Source organism: Canis lupus, chromosome 34 (assembly GCF_011100685.1).
Source record: "Canis lupus familiaris isolate Mischka breed German Shepherd chromosome 34, alternate assembly UU_Cfam_GSD_1.0, whole genome shotgun sequence".
NCBI lineage: Eukaryota > Metazoa > Chordata > Mammalia > Carnivora > Canidae > Canis > Canis lupus.
In genome coordinates this window covers 35,107,500-35,128,961 of record NC_049255.1, presented here as the reverse complement: position 1 = coordinate 35,128,961, position 21,462 = coordinate 35,107,500, and the positions used below count along the sequence as shown (strand labels likewise).

Below are 21,462 nucleotides of genomic sequence, written 5' to 3'. Positions count from 1 at the left end.
CTCCCGCGCCCGCCCCGCCCCCGCCCACCGCGCCCGCCCCCCGCGCCCCCGCCCCAGGCGCGCCCCCGCGCCCCGGCCTCCTCGCGCGCCGTCTGGGCGGCTGGCGCGCGGCGCTGTCTGCGGTGCACCCGGCGCAGACAGGATGTGCCCTCCCCGCCCCACCCCCGCCCGCCGCCCGCCGCCCGCCGCCCGCCGCCCGCCCTCCTTCCTTCCTCGAGTCGCCCAGCCGGCTGTCTGGGGCCGCCGCCGCCCCGCCCCGCCCCGCCCGCTGCTCCGCGCTGACGGCCAGACCCGGGGGCGCCCCGGCCGCTCGGCTGCCGCGCGCCGGGGGAGGGGGAGGGGGACGGGGAGGGGGCGGGGGCGGGGGGCGCGCAGGGGAGGGGAGGGGCGGGGCGGCCGCGCCGTGCACTGTGCGCGACCCCAGCAGCCGGCGGGGCGGAGGCGCCGCCGCCCGAGGTCAGGCACGGGCGACCCTCCCCCCGCGAGGCCGCAGCTGGGCCGCCCCGCCCCGCCCCGGAGGCAGCCGGGTGGCGGCCGCCCTGCAGCGCCCCGCCGGGGGCCCCGCGCCCCGCCCCGCCCGCCCCCCCCCCCGCGGGGCCTCCCGCCAGCTGCCCGCCCCGCCCCGCCCCGCCCCGCCTCGGCGGCCCCCGCCCGGACGCCTTCCCCGGCCTGACCTCCCTCCGCCCTGCGCCCTGCGCCCTCCGGCCCGGCGGGACCCGGAGCGAGCGCGTCTGCCCCCCGCGCCTCCGGGCCCCCCCTCGGCCCCCCCGGGACCCCCCGGCTCCCCGGGACGCCCCCCGCTCCCCGCCGCCCACGGAGGGCTTTCGAGGGGGACACGGAACGCGGTGCAGGCGCGGCCGGGGCGAGTGCGCGGGGCCCCCGGGGCGAGCCGAGGGCCGGGTGGGTGCGCCCCGGGTGGGTGCGCCCCGGGTGGCCGAGCAGCCTGCTGAACTCTGCCGACGTGCTCCGTCCCATTTCGAAACGCCGAGAAATCCCCTTTTCTCCACCCCCACCGCACGATCAGGAACCGAAATAGGCCCCCGAGTTGCACTGCACAGAATTCAGAGGACTCGGGCTTCGTCTCGGGGGGTTGGTTTTCTTTTTTCTTTCCCCCCCCCTTTTCGCCCATTTTTGTCCAATTTCTCCTGGTTTGACCGCTTCGAGGTCGCTTCTGCGGGGTCCGCGGGTGGAGCCAGCCGGCTGCGAAGGGCCCCGGGCTCCGAGGCCTTTTTCCTCCCTGGAGGCCTCCCGGAGGCTCGCAAACCTCCCACGTCCCCTGCCTCCCGCCCCCAGCGTCGTGCTCCCGGGTCGTGCCCCCTCGCCCACCCCCCACCTTCCCCTCCCTCCTGACTGCCTCCTTTGCTGAACATGAATAATTCCGCAGCACTTCCCATCTGTTATTGCCATAGAGACAGAAGCTCGGCAAAGATAATGATGTTCTGTGCAGAACCAGTGGGGGGAGAACAGCATCTGTGAGTCTGGGGGATAGATTTTTCTAACCGCGAGAATATATCTAGAAGGCCCGGCTGCACATCCCAAGTGGAAGACTGGACAGTCCCGAGGCCTGGCGTCCGGTCAACTCTTGGCACCTGGCTCGTGTCCCTCGAGAACAAACAATTTGGGGGGAACCAAAATGACATCTCTCTCTTTTTTTAAAGTGATTCCAAACTGCAATTAATGATAAATGTTTAGTACTCATTCTATCAGCCACAAAAATAATTACTTGCTAGCATGTCCAAAGGCCTAAGGACCAAAATAACTTGGACAGTAAATAGACTTTTGAGAAATCAAACGCATTATCCCCTCTACTGTTCTTTTGACTTGCTTTCCCCAGGAATCTGTTTTTTTGAGGGAAGGATCTTTTGTGCCTGTTATTTTATGTACAATGGTTTGAGAAATAGTGACAGGCAAATGTAGCTAGAACCAATCAAGCTTGGAGGGCATTTTTTCCCCCATTATTCATCAAAGTACAAAACGTACCGAATTAAAATTCACTTTGCCCTTGAATTCCCAAGGTCTCGGCCTCAAAGGTACAGGTTTGAACACAAGTGAAACTAAGCAGGGTACATTTACATAGGTCTGAGGCAGATGGGGAGACTCATTCTAAGCCGGATTTTTTGCAGGCCTACGTAAAGATTGTCAGCGATTATCAGCAAAATTGATTGTATACCATGAAATAAAGAACACTGAAGCAGATGATAATGGTTCTTTATCTCAGAATTAAATGGACACAGAATACAATCCTTCGAAAGAAGTAAGCACTGTAAGGTAATGAATATTTTAATTCCCGTATACTGACAGCCTTCGTCAGTGTTGAAAAGTCAACTTAATACTGGTTAGTAAATAGCTATTAGGTAGGTTTCGGATGGCCTCCTACCTCATCTTGTTGGCTGCCAGCAGGAGCTGAGCAAGACCCCTCTAAGTGTGTGCTTGTGTGCAAATAAGAATTCCAAATGATTGGAGGGGAGGAGGAGCCTCCCCATTGTCTCATCTTCCACTAAGCAGTACAGCTCCAAGATCCAAACTAACTGGTACTAGAGGGTCTAGAATTTCTTCTTCGTTAGTTATGCCGCTCTGGTAGTAAGAGAAACCAAGAATTTAGAGGTTATAAATTCAAAGACTCCTGACCTGTGACCTGATAAATGGTTTGGGGCACATGCTCGCCTCTGGTCTCCATTTCCCTATCTATTGGTAATGACCTACCACTATTAATTATGAAGAATATGAAAATGAGAAGGATGGGGGGTAAAGTGCAAACACTCAAGGTAAATTAATTTTATTTTCATGAAGGAGGGGGAAGAAGAAAGGTCAAATAAATGTTAACAGAGCACACAAACACAGGCTTGTGTTTTTGTTTACACCCCCTTGTGCTCTTTTCCAAGGAAGAAAAACCAGTTGTAGCTTGATGATTCTAGTGCCTCTTCTCCCCTTTTCCTTGATCTTCAACAACAAAAAAGCTTGTTTGACATATTTTCTATCAGCAAATCAGATGCTACAAGGTCCTTCAATTTCACAAAAGAATCTCAACTATTTCCTTTTCCACTTCATTTTTTTCTGTAGCGTTTCATTTATTTCAACTTGTCTGAATTATGACGCAGCTGATGCTCTTTAACTTCCTCCCAGCACTTTAATCTTTGTCCTACCTACCCCCCTCCCCACCCCTCCCGCCCTTACCCCCACCTCCCAGTGCACATTAAGCCTCATATTAGTTTAATGCTACTGTCCCTGCTGGTGCAAAGTGTCTTCCCCTCATTGACTAGGCTTCCTCCTCTTATCTGCCAAATCGATACTATATCTACAAGATCCTAATCCCCATTTTCATGCCTTAAATAAGATGAAAACCAGATGCTTAAAAACTATTAACCTCCTCTTCCTGAATAGTGTCACGCAGCACTTTTTTTTTTTTTTCAGGTTTTAACTTAGGCTCTGTGAAATCGGAAAGGAAGTCTGAGGAAGAAAGCAAAAAGGAATAATAACCAGAGAGGGTAAAACAGAGAAAATCATATTCGAAGTGTGAATTTTCAGTCCTTAAATTGGAACAAACTCTAAAATCAATGTAACAGACACACGAAGTGGATTTCATGGTCAATTCTAGGAATTCCGTGAGTGGTTAGAAAGTGTGGCAAAGTTTGACTTACTGCGAATCAGGCCTTTTCTCTTTTTCAGGAGAAAAAAAAGTCATAATTAGCCCCATATTGCCAAGCTATGATTCAAAACCTGCGAGGCAAGAGGTGTTGTCTAATTGTAGTGCTTGACTATAAGTAGTTCAAAATGCTTCACACTTTCCTATGAGAAATATACAAGAAATTCCCTTTTTAATAAAAGAGAAGTTGAGGCACAGTCTAGGTTACGGGCCAAACCCACCATGCTGATCAGCGGCGGAACAGGGGTCAGTATGACATGCATTTGACCCATATCACTGGAGTTTCCATTCTTCATTTTCTCACTCTTCTTGGTGCTCAGTCCCATAAGCTATAAGGACTGATTCAAATTAGCCAAAAAAGAGCAAATATTAAAACTTATAGGTAGGTAGCATTGTACCAATGCCTGGGGACTATTTATCAGAACCCACAGTAATACTTACCGGTACTATGAAGCATTGCTCTCTGATAGTCTACTCTCTATTCTGTTTCTTTATATTTCATGTCACCACTAATGCATGCAACCCACAATTTAAGAAACAATGCATTAAAGAATAGTAACCGATGTTAACATTTATGTGATATTTACTATTTCTAGGCTCTGTTCTAAGCATTTTATGTATGACTCATTGAACCCTCGAAACCACCCGATAAGGGCAGCCCGGGTGGCTCAATGGTTTAGCACCACCTTCAGCCCAGGGCATGATCCTGGAGTCCTGGGGTCGAGTCCCACATCAGGCTCCCTGCATGGAGCCTCCTTCTCTCTCTGACTGTGTCTCTCTCTCTCTCTCTCTCTCTCTCTCTATCCCTCATGAATAAATAAAATCTTAAAAAAAAAAACCACCCAATAAAATAGTAGCTATTACAGATGAAGAAACTGGCAGAGAGTTGTGCTCAAGATCATATAGCCAGGTAGATCCTTCCCCTCAAATTGTGAAAAATATTATACACATGATTTTCAAATCTGAATTGTATGTAAGATCAATCTGTATGTAAAAAAATAGGATTAAGGTTTATGTTCTCTGATTCGAAGGTCACAAAGTATTGTATCACCCCCACTGCCTTTCTGATATAGTGTTTGAGATTGCCATGATATTTTTTTTTACTAATATCCAGGTTTAACTGAAAATGTATTGCATATTATTATGATTAATCTCTATCATTATATAATTATTAATCTCACAACAATGTCTCAAGTTAGGTAATATTACCCCCACTTATCAGATGAGAAAACTGGTATTTTGGCTTTATCTGAAATCTTTACTATGGTTTGCTGTCTATATCGGATTCATCGGTCACCTAGCGGAATCCTATTATAATGGTGCACATGGATAAGGAAACTTTGATCAGAGGAGGATGTAGAAATAGAATGCATTCATGTATATAGCTCAGGGAGGTTTGAAAGCTCTGGTAAAGGACCAAAGCAGGGAGTTCTGGGCCACCAAATGGTAGAGTGAGAATTATAGTGGCTTCCCATAGAGTTGGCTGCCCAGCATTGTGTCTTTTCCTGGCTCCCGTCCCGCTCTCTGAACCACATGGCCACAACAGCAGGGCTTCTGAAGCTACGGTTGACCTTCCACGCAATCGTAGCCAGCTGGACCAGCAATAGGCACCTGAGCCAAGCTGGGCCAACGAGCACTTCCCAGAGGTGTTTGCAATGCGCACTAAAAGAGTCTGGCCTTAGCCTGGCTGGTGTATTGAATGGAGAAAATAATAACCTTCAGAACTCTTGGGGGTCATGCTTGCTGTATCATGGAAAAGCGGTGTAAGCCGGTAGGCCGGGAGAAACCAAAATGAGGCAGGTGTAAAGAGGAGCTGATAGAGTGCTGGTAAGACTCAAGTCGTAGGCTCCAGTGTGTTCCCATGCGGAGCTGTACTCCTGCCCTTGGATGCTCCTGCAACCTTGAACGGAATCCCCTTTTTTGCTTAAGCTAGTCAGAGCAGGTTTCTGTTCCATGCAACCAAAAGAGTCAGAAAGAAATGGAAGGATGGGATAGTGGCAGGAACACCTGCCCACTTTAGTTCTACATATCACTGGGCTTAGTTTTAACTACCAGATCTCACTAAATTTAGATTCCTCAAGCAAAAACAAAAATAAAAAAAAAAAAAACAACTACTAAAGCATCCCATCTTTTTTGCCTTTGGCATATAAAATATTTAAAAGAACTTCTTGCTTCTTTTACATATAGGGGTCTCCAGGCCAGTGTTGTCCGAGAGAAATTTCTGCAGTGATGGATATATCCTTTATCTACACTGTCCAATCAGAAGCCCATAGCTACATGTGGCTGTTGCATACTGAAAATGGGGCTAATCGAGGAAGATAAAGAATTTTTAGTTTCACTTTAATACATGTAAGTTTAAATAGCCACTGTATGTGGCCAGTGACTCTCACAGTAATTAAAAATAGATTTTCTTCTGTGACAAAATACAAATAGTACAGTTGATTTGCAGGGTCAAGATGAGAATCAAAAGAAAACTGGAAGTAGTGCAGAAATAGTGCAGAAACACCCAGGAACAACTGTGAAATGTCTGACTCAGTCACTGTAAACCACATCCCCACCTCCCAACCCATAAGAAGATGGAAAAGGCTAATAGGAATTAACCTGTGAAACAGACAAAAAGAAAGGAACCAAAAAAGGGAAGAAAGGAAGGAGGAAAGCAAGAGAAGCAAAAACGCTTTGAAGACAGAGAATGGTTCTCTGGGGGCTCCTGGGTGCCTCCGTTGGTTAAGCATCCGACTCTTGGTTTTGGCTCAGGTGGTGATCTTGCTGTCCTGGGATCGAGCCTCCACTGGGCTCAGTGCAGAGTCTGCTTTAGGTTCTTTCTCCTTCTTCCTCTCCTTTCCCCTCTGCCCCTCTCCACTCTCTCTCTCTAATAAATAAATAAAATCTTTAAAGAAATAAAAAATAAACACAAAATAACAAATAAAATAAAATAGTTCTCTGGTCAGAATAAAATTTACCCAATGGCGGGGGCACTGGGCTGGCTCAGTCGGTAGAGCATGTGATTCTTCATATGGGGTTGTGACTTTGAGCCTCACCTTAAGAGCAGAGGTCACTTAAAATTAAAATCTTCAAAAATATTTTTTTACCTGATTGCATTAACAAACCTACAAAACAAACCTCTCCCTCAGAGGGCATAACTGGCCAGCAAGATTAGCAAGGCTATCTCAATTATGGAGTATGAATGCATCAGCCTTGAAGGATCCAGAAAGCAAATGGAGTATTTCGCCTTCCTTATTCTGAAGCAAATTCCTGATTGTAATTGAGCTTACCAAACCCCTGGCATGTGGAGAGGTCTGTGTCAATGCAAATGTCCAGTTCCTTTGTAGCTGTAAACAAATGCATGCCGGGCTGATTGTGTGCAGCAGATGCTATGAGTTGGGTTAAAGGGAACTTGCATAAATAAATAAATAAATAAATAAATAAATAAATAAATAAATAGAACTTGCTCACAAACCAGATCCAATCTTGTCTGTTGACAAAATCAAGTGCCTGAACCATCAAGGCAAAGAACTAGGTCCTAATTAACCCAGATAATGTCAACCGGGTCTATCCCCCCCTCCCCCCGGCAGACACCCAAATGGCCTCCTCGCACAATCCCTCACCTGTCCCAGGGACTTGTCCTCAAAATATTAATTTCTCATGCAGAATCAGGAGAAACTCTGGAGTCCCTCAGTGGATTCTGGCCTGGGCCAATAAGAACAGGAGAACTAGAGAGGTTAGGAGTAGAAGACGGTGAGACACATGAGTTAATTTAAAAGGATGGATAGCAAGAGAAACCAAGGGCCAGCAGCATTCTTATTAGGGAAGTGCTGGGGAAAAAGTGTTCAATTTCTTCTTCAAGATGCATCCAGATTTGGGGTGCCTGGCTAGCACAGTCAGTAGAGCATGCAACTCTTGATCTTGGGGTTGTGTGTTTATTACTGAAGAATAAAATCTTAAAAAAAAAAAAAATGCATCCAGATCCGACTTACTGAAACAAAGAGTAGTATAACCATTTTTTATAGAAAATTTTTACTTTTTATTTCTGCCCACCCAAGAAGGACCCATTAAGTCCCCAAGCAATTTTTCTCAAAGTGGGGTTTACCAAGCACCTGCACCAGAGTCATCTGAGGAACTTGCTAAAAATCTAGGCTCTTGGGCCCCCAGAATTGCCAAATTCGAATCGCAGGGGTTGGAGTGCAGGAATCAGCACTTTGAAAGAAATGTCCAGACGCATCTCTGCCTTCTCAAGTCGGAGAAGCTTCTACACCAAGGGAAGTCTATAGAAAAGGTAGAGGGGGGATCCCTGGGTGGCTCAGCGGTTGAGCGCCTGCCTTCGGCCCAGGGCGTGATCCTGGAGTCCTGGGATCAAGTCCCTCATCGGGCTCCCTGCATGGGGCCTGCTTCTCCCTTTGCCTGGGTCTCTGCCTCTCTCTGTGTCTCTCATGGATAAATACATAAAATCTGAAAGAAAGAGAAAGAAGAAAGAAAGAGAAAGAAAAGAAAGAAAAGAAAAGAAAAGAAAAGAAAAGAAAAGAAAAGAAAAGAAAAGAAAAGAAAAGAAAAAAAAGAAAAGAAAAGAAAAAAGGTAGAGGAAAGAATTCTTCTACCTGAAAGGGTCGAGGGACAGCTATGGCTGCAGAAGCCCTCAGACCAGCCGCTTGGGCAGATAGGACCCAGCTCAAACGTCGCCTTCCCAGGGAGAAAGGAGCCAGGCCCACTTTCCAGCCTCTGTCAGTTTGTCCTACCACACTGAGGCAGTTGGGCTTGTGGTTTTTGTTTCTGTTGTTTTACTCTTTTACAAAATTTGCAAAATTAAGTGAAAAAGAGCACTGGAATTTTATCTTTTTTTTCCCCTCTCTTGGATTCTAGCCTCCCTAGCAGCAGTCAAGCAGCCCTAACCTTTTTCTTGAAGTAAAAAAAAGTTCTAGAGACACGACTGTTTCCCAAAACATAATATTAAAAATCTTTCGCGACATTAAAAATTGATTAAAAATCAATCTTTTGTTTCCAAAAAACAAGGAAGAAAGCAAGGCGGTAAGGCTCAACCATTTTTGTGAGCTGATTGCAGAAGTAAAACTTTTATTTCCTGCATGTTTACACAACGCGGAAAGGAAGAATATTATGTTCTTGGCGTTCAGTAAGTGAAATAGTAAGAGATGAACATATGGTAAAAATGTGGCATGGTTAAATAGCAAAATTAAACATTTTTCAGATCCTTTGACTTAATAGTTACTCTTCTAGAGATGTATCCTAACAGAGTCACTGGAAAAGTACAAAAAGATATGAAACAAGGCTGTACACAAGTGGTGTTTACAATAAAGAAACATTAGAAACTTCTGATATGAACCACATCAACCATGATGCCAGCAACTTCTCCATCCTCTTCTAACAGAACCCATCCTGCTCACAGTCTTTTGCTGTGACCTAGACTATTCCTTGAGCAAAGGGTGGACACCGAATGGATGAGGAATGGGGACCTGAATCATAGGCTGGGCAATAACTGAGACTTAGCCCAACCCCCAAAGTCCTGGTCCAGAGGGGTTGATACTAATTAGGCCAGTTAGACATTCTCCTTTTACAAATTAACAGAAAAATACAGAACTAGCCATTGGAATCGACATATATATTTTTCTTTAGAAATAAATTATAGAGTTATATATTAAGATGTCAGGCAATAAAATGGTTGCTTACAAATATGCCTTATATAAGTACAGAAGTTATGTTCATAAGAAAATATTAACGACACTGTTGTTTTATCCATTAATGTCTCAACCATTTACCAGTTAAATTAGTTACAGTAGGTGGTCAACATCTTCTTTCATTGACAGCATGGGAAATGAGTGTTGATAATAAAGTCTTATAGTCACAAAGTTAAATATCTTGGATTTTAAAGCTCACTAGAATTGGCCTCTGTGGGATATGAATATTGGCTCTGTTACCAAAATCAGAGACTGGATTTCTAATGAATAGGTTTTCTTTACACAGGTAATATAGATTTTAAAGAAACCACATGGGCTCATTAAAGGTTAATATAAATGTGAAATTACTACCCTGAAGTTCCATTAGCCACTCTGTTGATTTTTAAATAAATCAGCTTGTCAAATAAAGCTCTATATAATATTTTCCTCATGTGCTTCAGTCACCTTCTCCTGAATGGACAAACGCCAGGCAGTCAGTATGTTTTACACATTTAAAAATAGGTAAGATAAACACCGCATTACCATAATTTTAGGCAAATGGAGAACAACCTGCCAATAAACGTTACAAAATTATTTCACCCATATCCATACTGGAACTTCCAAGGACTTCCATGAAGTACTGGGACCCTCCCAACCCTGCGCCTACTCGGATATTCTATAGAGAGACCTTTCCCTGAACTAGAAGACCTTCCGGCGTCACCTCTCCACGGTTGTCTCTTATGATGCCAACCATAACACCTGCTCCATTTATTGTTCACATATCAAAATGTCAGAAATGTGCATCCACTGTTAATCAGCTGCATCCAATTTCTGCCCTTCAGGATATAACCTCTCTATTCTTTAATTCTTATCAAAAGCACAGTTGTAAGAAATGCTATTCATCAAAGCACAGTTGTGAGGAATGCTATTCATCAAACATTTCCTGGAGAACTGGAAGGCTGTTCAGTCCTCTAGGCATGTTATATTTATTTTTCCCCCTTAGACTTTCTCCTTGGATGAAATGAAACCATCAATGTCCATATTTAAAACAAGGAGAGTCCCTTTCCTCACCAGAATTTGGTATTATGCTCTTCATCTGTGTAGCGGATAATCTAAGAAAGAGCCACGTATCCTTCATTGGTTGAGGATGACGTGGTGTTTCCTTCTTGAGGACCCATGAGAGGTATTTCCGTTGGGCCACGACTGCTTTACTTCTGTCTTACAAATACTCAAAAGGTTGTTATTAGCCACGTTTCCCCCACCCCACCCCCACCACTCCTTACAAGCTCAGAATCAGATTTGTAGACCACACCCAGTTATAGTCATGTGTTGGCTCTACACCTGGTTTGATTTTTATTTCTCACCTTAAATTTCTCATTGCTCTCATTTCATCCAGGAGACAAGGAAGGAAGGAGGGAGAAAGAGAAGTTGAGAAACTGGGGGCACCTGGGTGGCTCAGGTCATGATCTCCGGGTCCTGGGATGGAGCCCCGCACCAGGCTTCCTGCTCGGTGAGGAGTCTGCTTCTCTCTCTCCTCCCTGCTCCTGCTCTCTCTCTCGCTATCTCTGTCTCTCTTTCTCTCAAATCTAAATAAAAAATTAAAACAGAGAGAGAAAGAGAAACTGGAAGTTCGGATTAACTCATGCTATTTCTCAGTTCCTGTCACATGCAAATGTAAGGGTAATGTCTACCTTCTAAATACGAAGATCACTTTCAAGGTATTTGTACCAAGAGAGCCTCAGTGCCAAGAGAGAGGGCAAAAAGTTGCTATTTCCTTTTATCTTGTCCATGTAATTTCATCAGATGATTTCAACAGATATCCATTCCATTTACTTCAAGGCCCTGAGAGGTGGAGGATTATATGGGCACCATGAACTGGAAACCAGAAAGTCCTCAGGCTCCTACGTAGCCTGGTACCACCTTCATTTCTTCAGAACTTCGACTTACACGTGGCAGCCTTTCATTTGAGATCTGTTCATATCTCTACCTTTAAATAAATCATCAGAAACGAGACTCTCCTGGGCTCTGAATGTCGTTCTAAACTGGGCTACGCTGGTCAGGCCACACCTGGGAGTGACATTCCTGGATCATGTAACCAGCTTTTACCTAACTTGCTGGAACAAAGGTCATGGGCATTAAAACATGACTGCCTAGAAGAGCCTTTGGGCAAGACAGCTCCTTTAGAGGGAATGCAAACAACATCTAGAATATCATGAAAGAGTTAGATAAGAGGGTTCTCTCCTCCCTTTAACACCTACTAAAATTTGGGCCACCCTTCAAAGCTAGTATCATTTCCCAGATCTTTTGTTTTTTTTTAATTTTTATTTATTTTTGATAGTCACACAGAGAGAGAGGCAGAGACACAGGCAGAGGGAGAAGCAGGCTCCATGCACCGGGAGCCCGACGTGGGATTCGATCCCGGGTCTCCAGGATTGGGCCCCGGGCCAAAGGCAGGCGCTAAACTGCTGCGCCACCCAGGGACCCCTTCCCAGATCTTTTGTGAAGATTTGCCTGTGTATCTGTCTCAGCCTTTCCTGGCCTCACAACCATTGATACTTACCACATTATGTATTATAATGTAATTTTATGATCTTAGATCATCACCTGTATGGAAAGATCTGACAGGGCAGGAACTGCATCTTATCCATGTCGATACCCGCCCCCTCCCACTCCCCCCCCCCCCCCCCCAGGGTTTGGTATGGTTCCTCTACACGGTACTGTCAGTATTTGTTCTTGGCAACACAGAAGTGGATACGGTCAGCCTTCCTATTAACCCCCCCACAGAAGTTAATAGTCCTACCAGCAAGACCCTGAAACACACCAAAAATCCTGGGTTTTTTTGGTAATACTTTCCTACCACAGATATTTCTCTGATATTTAGGGGGAATCTCAGAATTATTTTTAAATTGAATAAAAATCAACCAATCACAAGGAAGAAAGAAGTAGGCTTCCTGCCTCTTTCCTAGGCTCTTAATCCTCCTCCCACTGCCCTTTACTCCCTTAGAGTGTCCAGGAAAATCTCTGGTGACTGCAAAGTCTAGACATGCCCTTTGCCTGTGTGTATAAAGGATGCCCTTTGGAGCCAATCGATGTGGCCACAGCCTGTCAGTCCTGACTGGGGCACTTTTGACTCTCCACCAGGATGGATTTCCTGTCTGGCTGACACCCTTGGTGTACAGATTCTTATCATTAGGTCAACACAGACAGGCTCCCTATGGGACGGCCTTTTTCCTGGTAGTGTATTTCCTACCCATTCTTGCTTTGTCAGTTTGATGTGTGAAATATTTTTTAATCCACTCAGACTTGGTCCTAGTCAGAGTTCTCTATTGGCTGTCAAAGAGACAGATATGGCCAAAAGTTGTACTTCCAAGAAAAGTCTAAATTCAACTCAAATATAGGATAAGGTTTACTGCAGGGATCATGAATTGACTAAAGGATAGAGCTTAGACCCGTGTCCTTTGGTCTCCAGTGTTCTCTCTCCTGTGTGTCATTGAATTTGAATGCTTTCAGATAGAGCATGTGCTCTTCAATTTACCATGGCCCCAATACTCCCTATCACTGGCCCTGGCACACATTTTTCACACTCAGCAATTACTACCATTCCCAGTGGCCAGCTATGCTGGATCTTCCTTGGCTCTGAAGACCCAGCCTGACTCCAAGGGCCCACACAGAGCCTTGAGCCCACTCCGTGTGGGCCCCTGGAGTCAGGCTGGGTCTTCAGAGCCAAGGACTGAAGGACTGAAGGACTTGAAGCCAAGACTTCAAGACTTCAGATACTGAGCCACCCAAGTGTCCCCCCAACAGTTTTCTTTCTTTCTTTTTTTTTTTTTTTTTAATTTATGATAGTCACACAGAGAGAGAGAGGCAGAGACACAGGCAGAGGGAGAAGCAGGCTCCATGCACCGGGAGCCCGATGTGGGATTCGATCCCGGGTCTCCAGGATCGTGCCCTGAGCCAAAGGCAGGCACCAAACTGCTGCGCCACCCAGGGATCCGCCCCCAACAGTTTTCAACAAATGATTTCAGAGGCCATTGATGAGCATTGCCTGGATTTATTATTTCATTAGAGGTTGCAATATCATTTACTCCTTCCTCATTTATTAGCTAGCATGTGTTTTTGAAAGAGGAACCCTCCCTCATCATCTGGTGGTTACCCTGAAGTACAAGGGTTTTGTTTTGTTTTGTTTTGTTTTGTTTTGTTTTGTTTTCCAGTGGAGGCAGGATGTTTGCCTTTTATAAACTAGTTTTCAGGATAATGAGCATCCTCCAAAGATGGCCAAGGAATATTTTAGATTTTAATCTCTGTGCCCTTATTAATACTTTAGCATATTTTCTGTATCTCAAGTCATTACAGTGTGTTTTTGTGCAAAATGTTCCACTTTTGGGGCACCTGGGTGGCTTAGTGGTTGAGCATCGGCCTTTGGCTCAGGTCATGACCCCGGGGTCCTGGGATCGAGTTCTGCATCAGGCTCCCCGCAGGGAGCCTGCTTCTCCCTCTGCCTGTATCTCTGCCTCAGATAAAATAAATAAAATCTTTAAAAAAAATAAGTTCCACTTTTGTCCACAGGAGCTGCCTTGGTTCTTAGAGATGAATGACCCACAATCACATAAGCATTTACTTTCCCATATGTCTAAGAGCTACTTTCCAGAACTTACAAAATGACTTGTTATGAATTGCTTAATCTAGTATTTGTAGACCAAAATCTGTGTGCTCCTAGAGTGTGAGAGGGCTCTGCTTTCCTCTTGAATGACGATGGTTGGAGTCAGCTCCAGCTGGGAGGAGGAACTTCTCTTCCGTGTGTCACTGGTATTGTAGGGCTCACAGTTTTCAGGTGTGGCTATTCCTGTGTGGCCACTATGACTTTTATTCTACAAGACTGAGGTTGGGCAATATCACATACCTACTACTCGACAAGTAGCCCTCCTGGAAAGATGATCTGTGCATCTTGCTGAGCCCTCATTAAAGGGGAAGTAAATGAATAAACAAGAACAGCAGCAATCACCATGACAAAATGCCAGAGATAAAGACACAGGAGAGAAAGACAAGGCAGATGTGGAAGGGAAGCCCCAGGTGACAAGCATGTTCCAGCTGAGATTAGTGCAGGAGAATGAGAAATGACAGAAAATGACACATTTCTTAATGTTTGAACATATTTTTAAAAGATTTTTATTTATAAATTTGACAGAGAGAGAGAGAGCATAAGTGGGGAACAGCAGACAGAGGGAGAGGGAGAAGCAGGCTCCCCGATGAGCAGGGAGCCTGATGTGGGGCTCGATCCCAGGACCCCGGGATCATGACCTGAGCCACCCAGGTGGCCCTGTTTGAACACACTGGGAGAGCCCTAGTGTGTCGTGAGGAAGTTTGAAGATGAATGAGCGATAAATAGGTATATGGAAAACTAAGCAAAGTTGTTTGGTTCTGTGTTTTTAGGTACTAAATAACTCTAGAAAAAAAGTCATTACAGAATGGAAATTGGGGTGCCTGGGGGCTTAGCAGTTGAACGTCTGCCTTTGGCTTAGGGTGTGATCCCGGGGTCCTGGGATCGAGTCCCACATCGGGTTCCCTGCAGGGAGCCCGCTTCTCCCTCTGCCTGTGTCTCTGCCTCTCTCTCTGTGTGTCTCATGAATAAATAAATAAAATATTTTTAAAATGGGAATCATAACATATTACCTGGCTCTGCTGTGAATAAAATTGGTATAGTCATAGTCATGTAAATCCTCTATAAATAACCGAAATTATGAATGTACCTATATTGAGAGGAATGAGAGGAGGTAGTGTGTGTGTACATATGGGAGTTGAGCTTTCATCTTCCGTAGTAAGAAGTCCTGAGATAATATATAAAACTCAAAAACTTCAGAAGTAGTATGAATTACCTTATTTAGAAGGTAATTGGAGGTAAATGTGGGAAGAAACGGCTAAAAAAGTTGAAGGTGGTTGTTCCTGAGAAGTGGGAATCTAAAGTGTGAGGTGGGGTGAGGGACTTTTATTTTCATTTCTCTTTGACATTTCAAATTATGTAACTGTGTACATTTTAAATTAAGATATTTTTCCCTAAAATCTTGTCACATTTCGGGGAACCTGGGTGGGTCAGTTGGTTGAGGGTCTGACTTCGGTTCAGGTCATGATCCCGGGGCCCTGGGATCGAGCCCCCACATTGGCCTCCCCACTTAGGGGGGAGCCTGCTTGTCCCTCTTCCTCTGCCCCTCCCCCATGCTCTCTCTCTCTCAAATACATAAATCGAATCTTAAAATACAGACACACACACACACACACACACACACACACACACACTTGGGGCACCTGGGTGGCTCAGTCGATTAAGTATCTGCCTTCAGCTCAGGTCATGATCCCGAGGTCCTGGGATGGAGCCCTGGTGCCGGCTCCCTGCTCCAGGGGCAACCTGCTTCTCCCTCTCTCTGCCCCTCCCCATGCTCATGGTCTCTCTTTCTCAATCACACTCTCTCTCTCTCAAATAAATAATAATAATAATGAAAAGAAGAAAGAGAAAGAAGCAAAGATTCGAGACGAGCTGAGACGGAAGAGAAGGAAGGACGAAGAAGGAGGAAGAGAAGGAAGAAGTCCCACAATGGTACGAATGAAGGATTCCGTGGAAAGACGCCATACTGACAAGAGAAAAGAACCCAGACAGCAAAAGAAAGAAAGAAACTAAAATACAAACCCAAAGAAAAGAAAAAGAAAGGAAAGGAAAGCAGGCCCCCCACAAGGAGCCCCATGTGGGACTCAGGCCCTGAGCCAAAGGGAGCAGTTCAACGGCTGAGCCACCCAGGCGTCCCAGAAACTGTTTTCTCTCACCTGTAAGGGGGAGGGTGAGCTGGTGGGGAGAGGAGCTACCAAGCAGCATCTAGGGTCTCTCCCTCTACTTTCTCCCCCGTAATCTTTGATTCCAACAAATGACAATTTTGCAATCCTATGCCAAGTTCTATGCACAGATAGCTTTGGGGGCTAGGTCTCCCTGCCTCTCACTTGGCCCCTCTTCCACTTGCTCACCTCCCAAAAAAATTCTGCAGCTACAACTGCCAGCCTTCTTTTTTTTTTTTTTTTACTCAAGGTGTAACATTTGTAATATTTTACTTTGGTTGTTATTTATGTAATCTGTGTATTGTTTCCATTTTTATTGTAATTCTGTTTCTCTCGGGTTAAAAGCACCCAGTTCTCCTTCTCTCCAAAGGAGTGTGATAAATATAGGTCCTCTGCCTCATCGGAGCCAGTTCTTTTTTTTTCTTTTTTCTTTTCTTTTTTTTTTAAGATTTTATGTATTTATTAGAGAGAGAGAGAGAGAGTGTGTGTGTGTGCACGAGAGAGAACATGAGGCCAGGGAGGGGCAAAGGGAAAGGGAGAAGCAGACTCCCCAGTGAGCAGGGAGCCCAATACTGGGCTCCATCCCAAGAACATGAGCTCATGTCCTGAGCCAAAGGCAGGTGCTTAACCAACTGAGCCACTCAGACGCCCTCAAGAGCCAGGTCTAAGGTAGCAATTTACAAAGAGACGTGTGCACATCTCAGGGGTACACATGGTGATCTTCGGGGTGTGGGAAGAAGATACTGGGGCTTCTATTCATACACTTGCTTGTGATTTTTGTATGTTTTCTAATGTAGGTAAAGTAAACTTCAAACAAAAAAATTTACATTTTGGGGGGGAGTGCATCCTCAAACTATTTAACATTGATGAACTGCGTGATCTAAGATATTTGAGAATTATGTTCTAGGGCAACACTGTCCAGTAGAAATGTGAACCACACATGTGAGCTCCGTGTGTAACTTTAGGCATTCCATAGTCACTTATTTTATTTATTTTATTTTATTTTATTTTATTTTATTTTATTTTATTTTATTTTATTTATTTTTAAAAGATTTTATTTATTTATTCATGAGAGACAGAGAGAGAGAGGCAGAGACACAGGCAGAGGGAGAAGCAGGCTCCATACATGGAGCCCGACGTGGGACTCAATCCTGGGACTCCAGGACTATACCCTGGGCCAAAGGCAGATGCTTAACTGCTGAGCCATCCAGGGATCCCCAATAGCCACAATTTTAAAAAGCAAAAGTGTTTTACTTTTTAAATAAAAATATATTTATGTAAAATGTATGCATGTAAAACATGTATAAATATATTTTATTTAACATATTATGTCCAAAATATTCTCATTTCAACAGATGACAGATATGAACATTCTTAATACAAATTGTTACTTTTTTTTTTCTTACGGTGTCTTGGAAATCTGGCATGTAGTCTATACTGACAGCTCATCTGAATTTGAACTGGCCTAATGCTCAGTAGTACATGTGGCTCCGGGCCAGCGCATTAGACGGCTCAACTCAAGGGCATCTGACGGGACTCTGAGACCTGCTTCTAAGCGGGGACCTCCTGCGGGTGGGGCAGGAGTGCACCTGCTTCAGCTCTGCAGCACCTCCAAGGCTGGAAGGAAAAGAACTAGTTTATGGAGGAACTACTCTGCACGTCAGCCTGGTTCCTTCCATCCCATTCCATATTCCATATTTGAGACAGAGATGGTTACACCATATGAGGTGAAGAAACAGGGACTTGGATCATGGAACTCGTAATCCTTCATCCAAAACACCCAGTGTTCCTTCATCCAAAGCCCTGGACTGCACATTCTTCTGAATGGCACCCCATTCCTTCCCCTGAAGCTACCGGACTGATTGCACCCACCGTCGGGTAAGGCGCTTACCTCCTGAGAGCGCCTTCATAGAGCCAGTGAGCAGAATCGACAGCAGGACCCCAGGGCAGTCAGGATGCCCCCCGTCACCCCTTAAGGATCAAAACATGAACATTATACCACAGGCCATTCTCCTGCCCTCTTAGACTCTCCAACTGTTCACTGTCAGATTTCCTAGCGCAGTACTTCCCGGGTTGGGCCTCCCTTATGCGAAGTCAATCTGCAGTAGATTAATTAAACACTGTATTGATTTTCTATTCTCTGGGGTATTTCTAAAAGGGTTATACTCTTGAAACCCCTTCTCCCAGTTAGTAGAACATTTCCCTTTCGGAAATGAGATCCTTGGAACTGTATCACCGTCCGGCCACCCACCCCTGCCGGGACATCACCCCCGCCTCCCCATCTCTTGGCATAAAAGCTAACTTCTTGCCTTTCCCAAAAGACCGTTTGTGGCAAGAAAAGGGGGAGGGAGACCTGCTGGTTTTCAGGTCATGTTGATTTAACACTTCATGATTTATGCATCCTGTCTGTCTTGCTTGTAGATTTTCATTTTTGCATCTTGCTAAATACCTTGCAGGGGTGTTGTTCCTCTTAATTAGTTAATGTTTGTAAGGCACGTTACAGATGAAAGTGCTGTGTCAGTGCTAAATATGAACACTCGGTATCCTCAAGCTGTCCTTTGTCTGCACAGGGGTTTTGGGAATCAGACAAATCGTGAGAGATTTGCATTGGAAAAAGGCTCGGGTGTTCTGTCCTGAACTGTAGATTCTTCAACCATACATACTGGGGAACCAAGAGTGGCAATAAACACAGGCCTACTTGCGTTCACACTGTTGTCTGACCCCAATATAACAGCGCTTTCCCCACTTAGTCAAAGTGCTATGATGGTGGGGAGTGAGTGAGAAAAGAACCTGCCTCGTGAATTGTGCTGCCTTAGAGGCAGACCCTCCACCTTCTTGGTACATACCAAGCAATAAGTCATTTTTTGGTTCAGTGAGTGGGTGACTGAAACAATTTAGCTGCATCTCCAATGTGTCTGAGATGGAAAGAAGATTCACTTAAAATTACAGCATATTAAATTAAGTGTTGAGTAACGTTTCACCAAGAAAGAAATTTTTAAATACCAGTTTCATTGGCGTTTGCGAACACAGTCACTAAAACTGACGTTATCACATTTCTAAACGTGTAAAGAATCCTGTTCGGCGTCCTCATTAAGGTATTGATTTCAGTGGCCCATCTTTGAACACAAATTTAAAAATGTGTTCTTTAAGAAGGCCCAGCGGCCTTCCATTCTTTATTGCTTTCTAATCCTCACCCTTTAAGCCAGATTTGTATTTTAGAATAAGAGAACTGCTGGAGATGGAACCGAGAAAGTTGCAAGCTTGTATTTTAACAGCAAGGGTTTATGAAAAATGTGCTTGGGGGGGGTAATCAATCATTTTCTATAAACAAAAAATAAAATGTAAACTCACAGCCTAAAACACACTTTAGATTCCCCCTCACATCCACAAAATAGCTGTTACCTGCAAATAATTTACAGTCATGTTAATAAATATTATTTTTGCTGATCCAGATTTCATGCTAGGACTATATAGCAAATTACCCTTCAGTTCAATTGCTTTTCAATGTAAGAAAATCTTAGATTTATTTTTAATAACCCAAATTCCTAAATGCTCCAACAGGATCCTCCGTCAATGTAAATTTACATAATTCATCTTCTTCCACTCAACTTGTTTTTCTATAATTAGTGCAGCTGTCACCAGGGAGCCACATTCTTGTGGGCAGGTAGCTATGGGTACAGCAGGCAGGCTTCAGTCAAAGATTTCCTTTTAAACCATCCATCAGTTTTTTCCTTCATTTCAAATAAATCTGGTTCTTTAGAAAAGAATTCATTTCTTACCTAGCAGATTGCCCTGTTCAAATTTTGACTATTATTGCGTAACTTACAATTCCTTCTCCGGGTTCACTTAGCCCAGAAGATATAAACAAATGTCTGAAGAATTTCTTGATCAGGTCAACTGCTAGCCTGCATAGATGATTTTTCTCTTTATAGCTGCCATATTTTTATCAAGACAGATCCTCACTTCATAATGTAGTTATGATGCTGTGAAAAGCACAGCCACGCCACATTAAAAGTACAATGGTAAAAAAATAAACAAATAAATAAAATTTTAAAAAGTACAATGGTAAAGCAAGCTTCAGAATAGTACAATAAATATCTACCTTTCTATCTTTCTCGTATATATAGTCTTTAAACTGCTTTTCTCTTTAGTTTTAGGGCTATATATTTAGCCTTTGCTATTGTCTGTTCTTTCATTGCTTCATTTGTAATACTTTTTTTTTAAAGATTTTATTTATTTATTTATGAGAGAGAGAGAGGCAGAGACACAGGCAGAGGGAGAAGCAGGCTCCCTGCAGGGAGCCCGACGTGGGACTCGATCTCAGGTCTCCAGGATCATACCCTGGGCTGAAGGCAGCACCAAACCGCTGAGCCACCTGAGCTGCCCTGTAATACTTATTTTAAGGACTGAGTAGCCAATGCTTAAGTTCTCTAAATCTTCACTATAAAAAGAATTTCCCAGGGCCTCTGGGTGGCTCAGTTGGTTAAGCATCCAACCCTTGATTTTGGCTCAGGTCCTGATCTCAGGTTTTTTTAATTTATTTATTTTTATTTTTTTATTTTTTCTGATCTCAGGGTTGTGAGATGGAGCCAGTGTCCGGCCCCGTGCTGAGCATGGAGTCTGCTTAGGATTCTCTCTCTCTCCTTCTCCCTCTGCTTCTCCCTACCCTCACTCTCGCTCCCTCTCTCTCTTAAAAAAAAAAAAAAAAAGTTACTGAGATGTTATAAGAAAAAAATAATAATTTCCCTTAAAATAAAAAGTGGATGAGTAAAAAGCTAGTATGGATAACATTTAGTGAGTGCTTAGTGTATACTAGGTGCCGCGGAGTAAATGAAGAAGTATATATGTGCCACAATGCTTAGGTTGTAATAAGATACTCATTAAATATAGATCATGGGTTTCCAACTTAGATGGGGAGGGGGAAGCAGATCACCTACGTTAAAAAAAAAAAATCCTGGGGGGGCAGCCTGGGTGGCTCAGCGGTTTAGTGCTGCCTTCAGCCCAGGGTATGATCCTGGAGACCCAGGATCGAGTCCCACGTTGGGCTCCCTGCAGGGAGCCTGCTTCTCCCTCTGCCTGTGTCTCTGCCTCTCTCTCTCTCTCCTCTCTGTGTTTCTCACGAATGAGTAAATAAAATCTTTTTAAAAAAAATCCTGGGGTACTGGGGGGCTCAGTAGGTTAAGCATCTGCCTTCGGCCCAGGTCATGACCCCAGGATCCTGGGGTCGAGCCCCACATTGGGCTCCCTGCTCAGTGGGGAGCCTGCTTCCCCCTCTCCTGCCTCTCCCCCTGATTGTGCTCTCTCCCTCTCTGTCAAATAAATAAATAAAATCTTAAA

General features: G+C 44.7%; 1 long non-coding RNA gene across 5 annotated transcripts; it reads left to right on the top strand.

The window, feature by feature from the left end:
* The first annotated feature begins 883 nt into the window (after positions 1–883).
* LOC102153364 lies at positions 884–10,763 on the top strand. Of its 5 annotated transcripts, none has more exons than XR_005383994.1 (6): positions 884–1,089; positions 1,410–1,472; positions 2,124–2,254; positions 3,412–3,602; positions 5,831–5,992; positions 10,703–10,763. It is a non-coding gene; the product is annotated as an uncharacterized LOC102153364 (long non-coding RNA). The 5 variants fall into 5 exon arrangements; XR_005383998.1 differs by having other exon boundaries at positions 2,124–2,268; XR_005383996.1 differs by having other exon boundaries at positions 1,385–1,472.
* Positions 10,764–21,462: the final 10,699 nt, after the last annotated feature.